Raw genomic sequence first — 15493 nt, forward strand, 5'->3', positions numbered from 1 at the left:
TGCCTATCCACCTATTTTATAAACACTTTACTAGCATTTTATATAATATATATAGGTCTTAATGAACCTATCACTCTTTAAAGACAATTTTCCAGTATGGAAGTTTTACAGGTAGACTCTGCTTCCTCAAGCAGCTATGGATGTGTTAACACATATATAATATGTATACACAACATTATGTACAAATCAAACATTTCTATGCTCTTATAAATACATTATTGTAGTTCACATAGTAAATAGTCAGTGACTTAGAACATAAGCCTACAGGTTCCCCCCATGAAACTGCAGGGTGACAGAAACTCATCAATAGGTCTGCCTGTAAATGATTCCTAAATCTAAAAGAGAGAGGGCAAGGTAATGGGTCTCATGATTATATTCAGGGTACAACAATTCAGATTGCTCTATCTCTCTATATAACTATGCAACTATAAATAAGAGGTTCCAGTATTTATGGGGGTCTCCAACTATCTATTTTAGCTTAAGAATTAATCAGATAATAGTAATTTGCTGCAAATAAATACAGGCACATAAACCAATGAGTTTTGAAAGAGACTTGCATATATAGATTCCTTCCCTCTTTCCACAATATTCACAAAATGTTGGCTGTATTAGATATGCACCACTTGATATTCACCACTAGATGTCACTCAAGGCCATTTCATGCACATAAGATTTTCAATCAGATTGAATTGCAGCACAAAAAGCAAGAGCTTCGCCCGGTGTGTTAAACATTTAGGATATCACATTAGACATACTATCTTGAAATAATTATTATCTCAATGTGTTTTTGGCCAATAAATCACTAGTGACCCACCTTAAATATACAGGGAAAATTGCAGCCCCCACAGCACCAGCTGGTATAATCATGGGAACTAGGTAAAGTGTAGTAAATTGTCCCATAACAGAAAATGTATATCAAATACATACCGTAATTTTCCTTTCCTGATGAACTCCATGGCAGCCTATGTATGGGTTAATCCCGCCTCTCATACCTCATAGGACCCTACTCCCATAAATCTTTGCTTCAAGACAGAGACCACGTTCCGTAACTTAGCCTACTCCAGCAAATGGGAGGGAACTCCTGCTGCCATGGATTCCATCAGGAAAGGAAAATTACGGTAAGTATTTGATATAAATGTTCTGTTTTCCTGACAGACTCCATAGCAGCCTACGTATGGGAAATAACTAGCCATACACACCCAGGTGGGCAATTGCTGGTTAAAGAAAATAAGGCTTAATTGGCACCATCAACAGATAAGACATTCAAACCAAAATTAACTGAAGACAAAGAAGCCGGTTCTACAATAGTATGTCATAAAAGTATTAATCGACGACCATGAGGCCACTTTACAGATCACTTCCGGGGAAACATGACAGGAAGCCACCCACGATGTAGAAACACTCCTAGTAGAATGAGAAGTTACCGCTTCTGGGGGAGCCAAAGCCTTAGCCTTATAAGCCCTTTGGATGGCTTGGACAATCCAAGACGCGATGGTTCTTGAAGAGGCACGCAAACCCCTATTCTTCCCATAGAAGTAAATGAACAGCTGGTCTGAATTCCGGAAAGGAGCTGTGGCTTCTAGGTATTGCTTTAAGACTTCCCCAACATCTAGAGGATGAATACTGGAGTCTTCATTTGACTGGAAAACTGGAAGAACAATTACCTGATTTTCATGAAAAACAGTTGTTACTTTCGGATTTGATCCTAACATAGGAATCAAGACTGCCCGATCTGGGAAAAAAGTGACAAATGGCTCCTTGCAGCCTAGAGAACTGATCTCGGAAACTCTCTTGGCTGATGTTATGGCTACTAGGAAGGCAGTTTTAAGAGAGATCCTTAATAGATGCTTGTACCATATGCATTTCTGAGAAGAAGTCCAATACAAACGGAAGATCCCACTTCGGAAACCTCGGTTTTCTCTGAGGTCTGAGTCTTATTGCCCCTTTGAAGAACTGCCTAATGAGAGGATGCTTGGCCCAGGAAACCCCTGAGAATGCAGAGATTGCAGAAACCTGAACCCGCAAGGAACTCACTGATAAGGACAAATCTAAACCCGTTTGCAGAAAACCAATAACATCCCATATCTTCGGGGATCTACATGAACCATTTGATGTAGACACATAGTCCGCAAACTTTGACCAAATTCTTTGATAAACTTTGTTGGTACCCGGTCTTCTGGCATTTAGTAAAGTAGCAATGGCTGTGTCAGAACAGCCTAATGCTTCCAGCCTTTCCCTCTCAAAAAACAGGCCATCAGATGGAGCTGTGTTGGGCATGGGTGACAAGTTGTTCCCTGCAACAAGAGATCCGGTCTGGAGGGGAGAGGAACTGGATCCTGGTAGCTGAGCTGTAACAAGAGAGGGAACCATGGCCTGTTGGGCCAGTATGGAATAACCTCTAATATTTTGACTTCTTCCCACCTGAGCCTGGACAGAAATGGGAGAATGACCGAAACTGGGGGAAAGGCATAAGCCTTGTGGAACCTCCACTGCTCCGTCAGTGCATCCACTCTGAGGCCTGGGGACAACGACACCTCGTAATATTTCTCTAGTTTGAAATTGCATGGGGAGGCAAACAGGTCCACCTCCAGTAGAATTCCCAGAGACAGAATCCAGTTGAACACCTCGATGTGGAGAAACCATTCATTGTTGTCCAGGGAAAACCTTGAGAGAAAGTCTGCCTGGACATTTTGAATTCCTGAAAGATAGACTGCCAACAGATTTAATAAATTCGACTGGGCCCAGGACATGATCGGGCTTACTTCCTTCAGCAAGGAAAGACTGCGGGTGCCCCCTGTCTTTTGATGTAAGACACAGCTGTCGTATTGTCCATCATTAGGAGGACTGAGGTTCCTGATGTTAGGTGGAGAAAAGCCTGCAAGGCACAGAAGGCGGCCCGGAGCTCCAACACATTTGAGGCTACCTTCTGCCTTGGGCTACTTCCGTCAGACAGAGAGCACCCCAACCTCTGCTGCTGGCATCCGTTATCACTGTTACCCAGGAGACCGGGGCTATTGAATGGCAATTCAGAAGATTTTTCTGCTGTAACCACCAGGGGAGACTCTCCCTCATTGAAGGGGTTATCCGAACCAGATGGTCTCGGGAGCCCGGATCCCACTGTTGGAGAAGCCCTTCTGAAAGGGCTGCATCTTCCATTGCGCCCATTTCACCATCGGAGCTGTGGCCACCATGGTACCTATTATCATCAGACACTGTGAGGCCCTGAGAAGGGGAGACGACATTGCAAGATAGATTCTGTCGCAAATCACCGGAATCTTCTCTAGAGGTAAGGAGATTGTACTCTTCCCTGTGGGCTCTGAGAAAAGTTAGGGACTGAGTTGGGATTAGATGACTTTTCTCCCTGTTCAACAGCCACCCGAACTCCGTCAGAGTGGAAATGACCTGATCTCGATGCAACAAGAGATGGTCTCTGTTTTGAGAAAGTAAGAGCAGATCGTCCAAGTAATGCAACCGAATACCTCTGACCCTGATTAGAGCCATGATAGCCAGTAAGAGCTTGGAAAACACCCGAGGCGATATTGTAAGCCCGAATGGGACACATGTAAACTGAAGGTGTATTTGATCCACTGCAAAACAGAGATACTTCTGAAAATCCCTTGCGATTGGAACATGAAAGTAAGCATCTTTCAGGTCTATGGAAATAAGCCAGTCGCCTGGTTGAATCGTCTGACGTATTGTTAGCAGTGTCTCCATCTTGAACTTTTCTTTCCTTATAAATGAGTTCAGGTGTGTCAAATCGATGACTGGCCTCCAGGAACTGTTCTTTTTGAGGACCAAGAAAAGGGGGGAGTAAATCCCTTGGAACCTTTTCCCGGCTGGAACCTGATTGGTGGCCCCTTGAGCCAACAGGGATTCCGTATAAGACAGAAGAATTTGTCTCTTTTCTTCTGAGTGTGGTAGAATTGTAGGAACAAACTGGTGTATGGGCGGGCTGCTGAAGACCCAGGAATGACCCAATGAGACTGTTTTGATCGTCCAGTAGTCCTTGACTGAGGCTGCCCACACGTGCTGAAAAAGGAGTAAACGAGGCCCAACTTGCTTCGCCTGGACAGGCTTTATATCAAAAGGACTTGGAAGCCTCCCGTCCCCCAGACGAAGCTGACTTTGAGGACTTCTGGCCAGAGGGCTGATTTCTCCTCCAGTTCTTTCTAAATTTGCGTCCAGGGCTGTAGCGAGGGGCATCTCTAGCGCGCTCTGGATCCTGTCTGTGTTGAGATCTTCTCTGTCCCAGGAGACGGCGATCCTGGGGTAAGAACCTTGACTTACCACCTGTAGCACGTGTAACAGCTGAATCCAGCTTATTCCCGAAAAGGGAGGATCCTTCAAAGGGAATTGTCAGGGCTCCGTTCGTTCTGTGCGAGCGGATCGCGCATGCGCACTCGCGTCGCGGGTCGGCCCGGACTTCAGCATGGGCGCACGCCATTCACGTGCGCGCGTGGCGCGCTGACGCGATTGGCACCAGTGGCCCTTTTTAAAGGTACAGCTGCAGATGTTCTGTGTTGTTCGTCTGCAGCTAGTACCTGAAGGAACCTGTTTTCTGCCTAGTAGTCTACCTGATTATCTGACCCGGCTCCTGTCTGACTTCGCTGCTCTCTCCTGTCCCGATCCCGGCTTGCCTGACCTTGTCTCGGACTGACCACCGTTGCTGAACTTCTGCCTGTTTAACGTTGCTCCTTTTGCCATTTCCCTGCTGGTTCCTGCCTGTTGTCTGACCTGCATATACCCTGCTCTAAGACCTTCCTGGACCTGCTGCAGCCTTTTAAGTTCTCCGGCCGTCTACTCTGCCGCCACAGTCAGCTTGTCAACCATCGTCTGCTGCCATCTACTCCTGAGGTTCCTGCATCTGGAGGATCTCCGCTTCACCTGCATTCACTGCTGCATCCGGCCAGATGCTCCTACCCCGCTGTGCTCTTGCCCCACTGTTCTCACTCCAGGGGGACTTGAACCAGAGCCGTAAGAGAGGTCTCCTTTCACCAAGTCAGGCTCACCACCCAGGTACCTAACAGTACGAACAGCCATGACTGTGCCTGCGGAAGGAGCCTCCGCCATGAAGGAGATTTGTTCGCATCTTGCGGCCCTCACCCAGGCCGTGAAATCTCTTCAGGAGGGATATACCAGGTTGGAGGAACGAGTCCAGCACCTATCTAGTTCCGGTCCAACAGTCACGTTACCTCCGCCTCCTCCTGCTCTACCAACCTCTCACACTGCTGTTATGATGCCTCCACCTGAACTAAGGGTACCTATCCCGGAGAGGTTTTCAGGGGACCGTTCCAAGTTTCGGGCCTTTCGCAACGCCTGCCAGTTGTATTTCGCCCTTCAGCCCAGAACTTTTTCCCTGGAAGCAACTAAGGTGGGATTCGTCATTTCCCTTCTGCAAGGAGAGCCTCAGTCCTGGGCCCATCATCTCCTGGAGAACGATAACTCTCTCACCCAGACTCTCTCTTCTTTCTTCGAAGGAATGTCCCAGCTTTATGACGACCCCCAACGGACTGCCACTGCGGAATCTTCTCTATCTGCGCTCCAGCAAGGCCGCAGGACGGCCGAGGACCATGTTTCGGACTTCAGACGCTGGAGCGCAGACATCTAGTGGAACGAGTCAGCCCTGAGACATTAGTTCCGTATGGGTCTGTCTGAAGGCCTTAAAGACGAACTGGCCCGTGTCAGTACCCCGGACTCTCTGGAGGGCCTAATTGCACTTGCCATCCAGATTGACCGGAGGCTTTGTGAGCGCAGGGCCGAACGCTCCTCTCAACCTCATAGACCGGCTTGGATGACTGCAAGAGCTCCCACCCCGGCAGCCTTTTTCTCTTCTCCCCCACAAGGGGGACCTGCCAGTGTTGCCCAAGCCTCTGATGAACCCATGCAGCTCAGACTGTTGCGGCCTACCCTGTCACCTGAAAAACGAGCCCGGCGCCGGCAGTTGAATTTATGCTTGTATTGTGGTGGATCTGGACATTATGTGACCAACTGCCCTGTTAAGACACGTAAATTCTTTCTTCTGTGTCTGACAGCTCTATAACCATGCCAGCCAACACCTCCCACATTGCTCTTCTACTTTCATTACATCTTCAGGAAAAGACAGTCTGCGTCAACGCTATCATTGATTCCGGGGCCTGCAGCTGCTTCATCGACTCTGCTTTCACCTACCTGCACTCCATACCTCTTCAGAGGAAGACCCACGGACTTTCCATCTTCCTGGCTGACGGTTCCCAAATCAAATCAGGTCAGGTCACCCAGGAGACTCTTCCACTATCAGCTACCACTTGTTGCCAGCATAAACTGATAACTTTCGACGTAATTTCTTCAACACTGTTTCCGGTGATCCTGGGCATACCTTGGCTACAGGCCCATAATCCCACCATTGACTGGTCCGCCGGGGTGGTGAAGTTTCTGTCCCCCTATTGTCTAGATCACTGCCTTCCTGGAGTTTCTACTCAACCTGGAACGCTTCTCTGTCTGAACTCCGACCTGGACTTGTGTCAGTCAGTACCTGAACCATATCACGAGTTTCTGGACCTTTTCAGTAAGTGGGGGGCTGATTCCCTTCCTCTGCACCGTCCTTATGATTGTCCCATCGAGCTCCTTCCAGGAGCTGAGATCCCGTTCGGACGCATTTTTCCCCTGTCTGAGAAAGAACAAGAAGCCCTGAAGGACTACATTGCGGAAAACCTTAAGAAGGGGTTCATGCGCCATTCCACATCTCCCGCAGGTGCAGGAATATTCTCTGTCACCAAGAAAGTTCAGTCACTTCGGCCCTGCGTGGATTACCGTGAGCTGAACAAAATTACGGTTAAGAACCGTTATCTCCTGCCCTTGATACCTGAACTTTTCCAGAAGCTGAGATGGGCTACTATCTTTACCAAGTTGGACTTAAGGGGAGCATACAACCTGGTCCGTATACGGGCTGGCGATGAGTGGAAGACTGCCTTCCGAACTCGTTTTGGGCACTACGAGTATCTGGTGATGCCTTTCGGGCTTTGCAACGCCCCTGCCACCTTCCAGCATCTGATAAATGATGTTTTCCGGGACTTTCTGGACATTTTTGTCATCGTTTACTTGGATGATATCCTGATCTTCTCCGGGTCCCTAGAACAACATCGAGGGCACGTCGGCAGAGTGTTGCTTCAGCTCCGTCAACACGGATTATACGCTAAGGCCGAGAAATGCAGGTTCAAGCAGCAGAACATTCAATTCCTTGGCCTTGAAATTTCCCCAGCAGGCATCAGAATGGATCCGCAGAAGGTATCCGCTGTTCTCGATTGGCCGGCTCCCACTGACAAGAAGGGGATTCAGCGCTTTGTGGGCTTTGCGAATTTTTATAGAAAGTTCATTAAGGGGATTTCTGCCATCATCTCCCCCATCACCCAGCTCACCAAGCAAAACGTGCGCTTCCATTGGGGCCCTGAGGCACAGGTGGCCTTTGAGAAACTCAAGAGCCTGTTCACTTCTGCCCCCATTCTCAGCCACCCTGATCCGTCTCGACCCTATATCTTGGAGGTCGATGCTTCCGAAGTGGCGGTGGGGGCAGTGGTTTCCCAGCGTCAGGGCAATAATGACCTGATGCACCCCGTAGGGTTCTTTTACCGAAAACGTTCTCCTGCTGAAAGGAACTATGACGTGGGGGACCGGGAGTTGCTAGCCATCAAGTCTGCATTAGAGGAGTGGAGATATTTACTGGAGGGTGCGGTCCATCCTGTGCTAATTTACACTGATCATAAAAACCTCGAGTATCTCTGAACTGCTAAATGTCTGAAGCCTCGGCAAGCCTGCTGGGCCCTCTTCTTCTATCGGTTCTGCTTTCATATTACATATCGTCCTGGTTCACAGAATGTGAAGCCGGATGCGCTTTCTCGCATGTTTGATGGTTCCAAGGATACTGCACTCCCAGACACCATTCTTCCTGCTAGCACCTTTTTGCTCGTTCAGCCAGATCTGCTATCCCAGTTAAGAGGAGCTTCCCTTAATTCCAATTGCCCTCCGGGGATTACATTGGCAACCAGAGAGGGTCTGCTATGGAAAGATAATCAAATCTTTGTCCCTGAGGACGTCCGAATGAGGGTCCTGGGCCTTCTTCATGATCATCCCCTCGCAGGGCACTTTGGTTTCCGTAAGACTCTGGAACTCGTGCAGCGTACCTTCTGGTGGCATGGCATGACGGAATTTTGCAAGCAATATGTTAATTCCTGCCCCGTGTGTATTCGAAGTAAAGTTACCAGAAGCCGGGCCTGGGGGCTGCTGAAACCGCTCCCTGCACCTGACCGACCCTGGCGAATGATCACCATGGACTTTATAGTTGAACTTCCTCCCTCTGAGAACTGTACAGCCATCTTTGTAGTTTGTGACCGCTTGTCCAAGATGGCCCATTTCCTACCCTTGAAGGAAACCCCCTCAGCATTCGAGACGGCCCGTATCTTCATTAGGGAGATCATCAGACTTCACGGAGTGCCCGCTAATATTGTGTCAGACAGGGGGGTCCAGTTCACTTCCCGATTTTGGAGAGCCCTATGTGAGACTTTGAAGATAGAACTGGCCTTGTCCTCTGCTTACCATCCCCAGACCAATGGACAGACAGAGCGTACCAATCAGACTCTCGAACAATATATTAGGTGTTTCACGTCTTTTGTGCAGGATGATTGGGTATCCCTTTTGCCCTTGGCGGAGTTTGCCTATAACAACGCCAGTCATTCTGCCACAGGGCAGTCTCCGTTTTTTGCCAATTATGGTTTTCATTTATCATTTCTTCCTGATCTCCTTTCAGAATCTCCTGTTCCAGCAGTCCAGGACACTGTGTCCTTTCTCCATCGCAACAATCGGATCCTACAAGAAGCCATAGCCAAGGCTCAGGCGGACAGTAAGAAGGCCTTCGATCAAAAGAGAAGAGGAGAACTGGTTCTTCAAGTCGGGGATCAGGTATGGCTTTCAACTTCTAACCTGAAATTAGCCTGTCCTTCCAAGAAACTGGCACCCAAATTTTTGGGGCCGTTTCCAGTTAAGAGGAGGATTAATGAAGTGTCTTATGAAATATCCTTACCTGATTCCATGAATCTCTGCTTAAACCTTCTGTACCTGACCCCTTTCCTGATAGAGGAACAAGACCGCCTGAGCCTGTTCTTGTTGATGGAAACGAAGAATATGAGGTTGAGGCCATTCTGGACTTCAGAAGACGGGAGTGACAAGGTCAGTTCTTGATTAAGTGGAAGGGCTATGGCCCGGAGAGTAATTCTTGGGAACCTGCTGTTAACCTGCATGCTGACAGATTAATTCGGGCCTTCTTTTCCGCACACCCTGAAAAGAGAGTCGTTAGGGGCACCCGGAGGTTGCCCCTTGTGGGAGGGCAATGTTAGGGCTCCGTTCGTTCTGTGCGAGCGGATCTCCGCTCGCGCATGCGCACTCACACCGTGGGTCGGCCCGGACTTCAGCACGTGTGCGCGCTAACGCGATTGGCGCCAGTAGCCCTTTTTAAAGGTACAGCTGCAGATGTTCTGTGCTGTTCGTCTGCAGCTAGTACCTGAAGCAACCTGTTTTCTGCCTAGTAGTCTACCTGATTATCTGACTATTTTACCCCCCTGCTGGTGGCTGAAAAGGGATTAAAATCACTCGCAAAATGCCGCTGCACTTTGCCGGCGGTATAGCCGCACTGCCCCATTGATTTCAATGGGTAGGAGCGGTTTAGGAGTGGTGAATACACTGCTCCTTCACCACTCCAAAGATGCGGCTAGCAAGACTTTTTTTACCGTTCTGCCAGCACACCGCTCCAGTGTGAAAGCCCTCCGGCTTTCAAACTGGAGTGAAAGGAGCAGCTTTTTTCAGGCGCTATACAGGCCCTATTTTTAGCGCTGTAGCGCCTGAAAAATGCCTCAGTGTGAAAGGGGCCTAACTGTTAGGGCAGTTAGATTTAGCCCCCTTTAGGTCCAGGAACCCCCCCTAATAAAGGTTTAACCCAGTGATCCCCCCCCGTCACCAGTGTCACTAAGCGATCGTTTTTCTGATTGCTGTATTAGTGTCACAGGTGATGCTAGTTAGGCAGGTAGGTGTTTAGGTTCGCTGCAGCTTTTTATAGCGTCAGGGACCCCCATATACTACCTAGGTATTAAGGTATAGGTTTTAACCCCCTGATTGCCCCCTAGTTAACCCTTTCACCAGTGATCACCGTATAACTGTTACGGGTGACGTTGGTCAGTTAGTTTGTTTTTTATAGTTTCAGGGCACCTGCCATTTATTATCTAATAAAGGTTTAACCCCCTGATCGCCTGGTGGTTGATATAAGTTAGGTTTTAGGGTCAGATAGGGTCTGCGTCGCCCCAGGCAGCGTCAGATTAGTGGCAGTACCGCTAACACCCACGCATGCAGCATACACTTCCCTTAGTTGTATAGTATCTGAACAGATCAATATCTGATCTGATCAGATCTATACTAGCGTCCCCAACAGTTTAGGGTTCCTGAAAAATGCAGTGTTAGCGGGATCAGCCCAGATACCTGCTAGCACCAGCGTTTAGCCCCTCCATCCTGCCCAGCCCAGCCCACCCAAATGCAGTATCTATCAATCACTGTCACTTACAAAACACTAAACACATAACTGCAGCGTTTGCAGAGTCAGGCCTGATCCCTGCGATCGCTAACAGTTTTTTTTGGTAGCGTTTTAATACAGTTGCTGACAGCCTAGGAGCATTTTTACCCCTGAGTCTCACTAGGGTACCACTAAATTTAGAGCCCAAAATGGAAAATAGAAGGTACACTAGTGAAGAGGCCTACACGTTTCTGAGCATGACAGATAGTGAAGAGGAAGTCACTCATCTGTCAGATTCAGGCTCAGAATACAATCCTGTAGAGGACAGCGGCTCCATGACAGATAGCTCTGACAACACAGTTGTGGTCCCTGCCAAGGATCAGGCGTACCAGACCCCGAACTTCTTCTGTTGTTGATGTGCAAGATCCGCAGGTCCCTCGAATGGAGCAGAGCAGTACTAGCGCCACTATTCCTTCTGGTGAACTGGCAAGCACCAGTGGCCTAGTACACCCTGGTCATAGTCAAAACAGCACTGCAGTATCATGTGGTGACGTGGCAAGTCCCATAAGTGCAGTTCAAGCTGGTCAGGTGGCAAGCACAAGTAGTGTCCTGCTGCCACCAAGAAGACGAACACAGGCCCATTGTGCCCATAGTGCCCTTCCTGCTGCTTTCGCCAATCCTGATTGGGAACCCACCACTTCTGCAGCACCCGTACTTCTCCCATTCACTGGCCAACCCAACATTCAGGTGGAGACAGTTGATTTTATGCCACTTGATTTTTATTCGCTGTTTGTCATCGAAGATCTCTATAGATCTATTGTGGACCAAAGCAATTTGTACGCTGGTCAACACATTGTCACTATTCCCCAGTCCTCCCTTGCCAGAGATTGGAAACCAATTACGGTTTCCAAATTTAAGCTCTTTCTAGGCCTTTCCCTCAACATTTGCATAACCAAAAAGAGTGAGTTGTTGTCATATTGGTCCACTGACACAATTCACCATATGCTCGTGTTCTCTGCTTCCATGACCAGGGCACGATACGAGCTGATCTTGCGGTTCATGCATACGATCGGCTCTACAAATTTTTCTCCCAAGTAAACCACTTCAACCAACATTTTGCAGACTTGTTTACTCCCCATCAAGTTGTCTGCGTTGATGAGTCGCTGATTACGTTTTCTGGCCGCTTGTCATTCAAACAGTACCTTCGCAGCATGCATGCCAGATACGGGGTCAAGATGTATAAGCTCTGTGACAGGGCCACAGGCTATAAATGTATTTTTATGGTTTACAAGGGCAAAGATAGTCACGTAGAGCTGACAAAGTGCCCTGACTACATAGGAAGCACTGGAAAGATAGTGTGGGACTTGGTGTCACCCTTATTCGGAAAGGGGTACCACTTGTACGTGGACAATTATTACACGAGCGTGCCACTGTTTAGTCACTTGTTTGATCAGCAGATTGGAGCATATGGCACCGTGTGACCTAATTGCCGGAGCTTTCCCCAGCGGCTTGTAGATTCCCGTCTTAGGCTGGGGGAGAGAGCCAGATTGCAGTGTAATAACTTGCTCCCTATAAAGTGGAGGGATAATAAGAGTGTTTTTGTTCTTACCTCCTTATTGTTAACCATTTTTTTGTTTTCAGGTACGACATTCAGCTGCAGAGCGGATTTATTTATCTTGACAGCAACAGCGTTTGCTCCCACAATACATAAAGCCGTGACTCCAGCGCTGTTGGAGCTGATTTTACCACCACAGTTAAAAAAAAAGAGCATATATGCCGAAGCATGGGGGAAGCAGGGGCGGAGGAGCGATTTGCTCCTACCTTTTGCGGGAGGATGCCCCCATGCTTCGGCATATATATATTTTAGGCACAGATTGCGTTAAAAAATGTGTTATTTTTTACTCCGCTTTTTTTGTTGTTTGCTTTGCAGGTATGGTTAAGTCTTAATGTTATACTGTAATGCTACTTTGTTTTATTGTTAACCATCATTTGCTTAGCAAGTACATCATTCAGTTGTAGCGCAGATTTATTTATCTTGACAGCAACAGCATTTTCTCCCACGATACATAAAGCCGTGACGCCAGTGCTGTAGGAGGTGATTTCACCACCACAGTTAAAAAAAAGAGCATATATGCCAAAGCATGGGGGCAGCAGGGGCGGAGGAGCGATTTGCTCCTACCTTTTGCGGGAGAATGCCCCCATGCTTCGGCATATATAAACGGTGCATGTATGCCCATCATTAGAACTAGGTGGATAAAGGGAGGTATTTTAATGGTGGGCATACTCACCGATCAATCTCTTTTTTTCGTTCAGCTCACAGGCTGCATGAAAAAAAGATTACAATATATGGCCAACAAGGACCAGCAACGTACTGGTATGTACTTTGAGTGTTTATACCGGAATGATGCCTTTCATGAAACACCTTAGCATTTGTATAGGTGGTATAGTGAAATATGTTATGTTTACTCGGATACATTTAGTTTTAATGCGTTTTTATGATCTTATATGTATACATATATATGTTTTTATTTTATTTTATTCCATTTTTTCTCCTTACAATACAGAACACTCTTATCAGCTCCTGAAGAAGCGTCATCTAGTAGACGCGAAACATGTAGAGCACCAGAACATATGTAATTTCTGACTGTATGGTTGATATCCTCTACTTTATATTTATATAAATATGTATTTTGTTTTTTCCTTTTTGGAAATTTTGAGTGGACTATATTACCTTTGATAGGATATCTATTAGGTCATAAATATGTATGTATAAGGAGGAACAATATTTCTTGTTATTTGTAAAAAAAAAAATTCCTTTTCTTTTAATTTTTTTTTTTATTGGTTGTTCATATTTTTTATTTTAATAATAAATAGAGATAAGCTCTCTTGATTATATCGGTTGTGTCTACAACTTCTTTTATGCCTAAAAAGTCCAATTGAACCTACACATTTTTTCTTTTGAGGTCTTTTATGTGAAGGTTCTTTCATCCATATTTATTTTTTTCTCCCCAATTCCCCCCATTTCCTATTAATGTCTATACCCCAAGCTATTTGCTGAGGTGCATGTCGAGTCCATGGAATATTTTATATTGTGACACTAGTTGCGGGAAAAGACACTTTTTTTTGCACAAAGTTGTCACTAAATGATATATTGCTAAAACATGCCATGGGCATATGTGAAATTTCAACCCAAAATACATTTTGTTGCTTCTCCTGAGTAGGGGATACCACATGTGTGAGACTTTTTGGAGGCCTAGCCGCGAATGGGACCCCAAAACCAAGCACCGCCTTCAAGCTTTCTAAGGGTGTACATTTTTGATTTCACTCCTCACGACCTAACACAGTTTTGGAGGCCATGGAATGCCCAGATGGCACAACCCCCCCCCCCCAAATTACCCCAATAAGACACCTCAAACTATTTGCTGAGAGATATGGTGAGTATTTTGCAGACCTCACTTTTTGTCACAAAGTTTTGAAAATTTCAAAAAGAAAAAAAAATTTTTTCTTGTCTTTCTTCATTTTCAAAAACAAACAAGAGCTGCAAAATACTCACCATGCCTCTCAGAAAATAACTCAGGGTGTCTACTTTCCAAAATGGGGTCATTTGGCATTTTATGGCCTTCAAAACTGTGATAGGTAGTGAGGAGTGAAATCAAAAATTTACACCCTTAGAAATCCTGAAGGCGGTGCTTGGTTTTCGGGAACCACGCACGTGGCTAGGCTCCCAAAAAATCCCACATATGTGGTATCCCCGTACTCAGGAGAAGCAGCAGGGTGTATTTTGGGGTGCAATTCCACATATTCCCATGGCATGTGTGAGAAATATATCATTTAGTGACAAATTTGTGAAAAAAAAAAGATGCCTCTCAGCAAATAGCTTGGAGTGTCTACTTTCCAAAATGGGGTAATTTGGGGGGATTTGTGCCATCTGGGCATTTTATGGCCTTCGAAACTGTAATAGGTAATGAGGAGTGAAATCAAAAATGTATGCCCTTAGAAATAGTGAAGGCGGTACTTGGTTTTCGGGGCCCTGTACGCAGCTAGGCTCCCAAAAAGTCCCACATATGTGGTATCCCTGTACTCAGGAGAAGCAGCAGAATGTATTTTAGGGTGTAATTCCACATATGCCCATGGCATGTTTGAGCAATATATCATTTAGTGACAACTTTGTGCAAAATAAATAAATAAATAAATAAATAAAAGTTTGTCATTTTCCCGCAACTTTTTTTTGTCATTATTCAATCACTTGGGACAAAAAAAATATTCAATGGGCTCAACATGCCTCTCAGAAATTTCCGTGGGGTGTCCAAAATGGGGTCATTTGGGGGGAGGGGGGTTGTACTGCCCTGCCATTTTGGCACCTCAAACAATGAGATAGGCAGTCATAAACTAAAAGCTGTGTAAATTCCAGAAAATGTACCTTAGTTTGTAGACGCTATAACTTTTGCACAAACCAATAAATATACGCTTATTGACATTTTTTTTACCAAAGACATGTGGCCGAATACATTTTGACCTAAATGTATGACTAAAATTGAGTTTATTGGATTTTTTAATAACAAAAAGTAGAAAACAAAATTTTTTTTATAAAAATGTCGGTCTTTTTCCATTTATAGCGCAAAAAACAAAAACCACAGAGGTGATCAAATACCATAAAAAGAAAGCTCTATTTGTGGGAAAAAAGGGACGCAAATTTTGTTTGGGTACAGCATTGCATGACCGCGCAGTTAGCAGTTAAATAGACACAGTGTCAATTTGTAAAAAGTGCTCTGGTCAGGAAGGGGGTAAATCCTTCCGGGGCTAAAGTGGTTAAGCAGCTTGTTCCGCCTGTGTCTCTTCTCAGTGGAATCCTTTCTCCTGTAGTCCTTCTTTTTACAGCTATTGTATTTAGGCATGGAGACCTACCATATACTGGTGAGTCTGCAATTTTTAGGGACACCACACGGGTATTTTCCCACAGGAACA

This window comes from Lithobates pipiens, unplaced genomic scaffold (assembly GCF_037356315.1).
Source record: "Lithobates pipiens isolate NorthernLeopardFrog02 unplaced genomic scaffold, aLitPip1_a1.2 Scaffold_25, whole genome shotgun sequence".
NCBI lineage: Eukaryota > Metazoa > Chordata > Amphibia > Anura > Ranidae > Lithobates > Lithobates pipiens.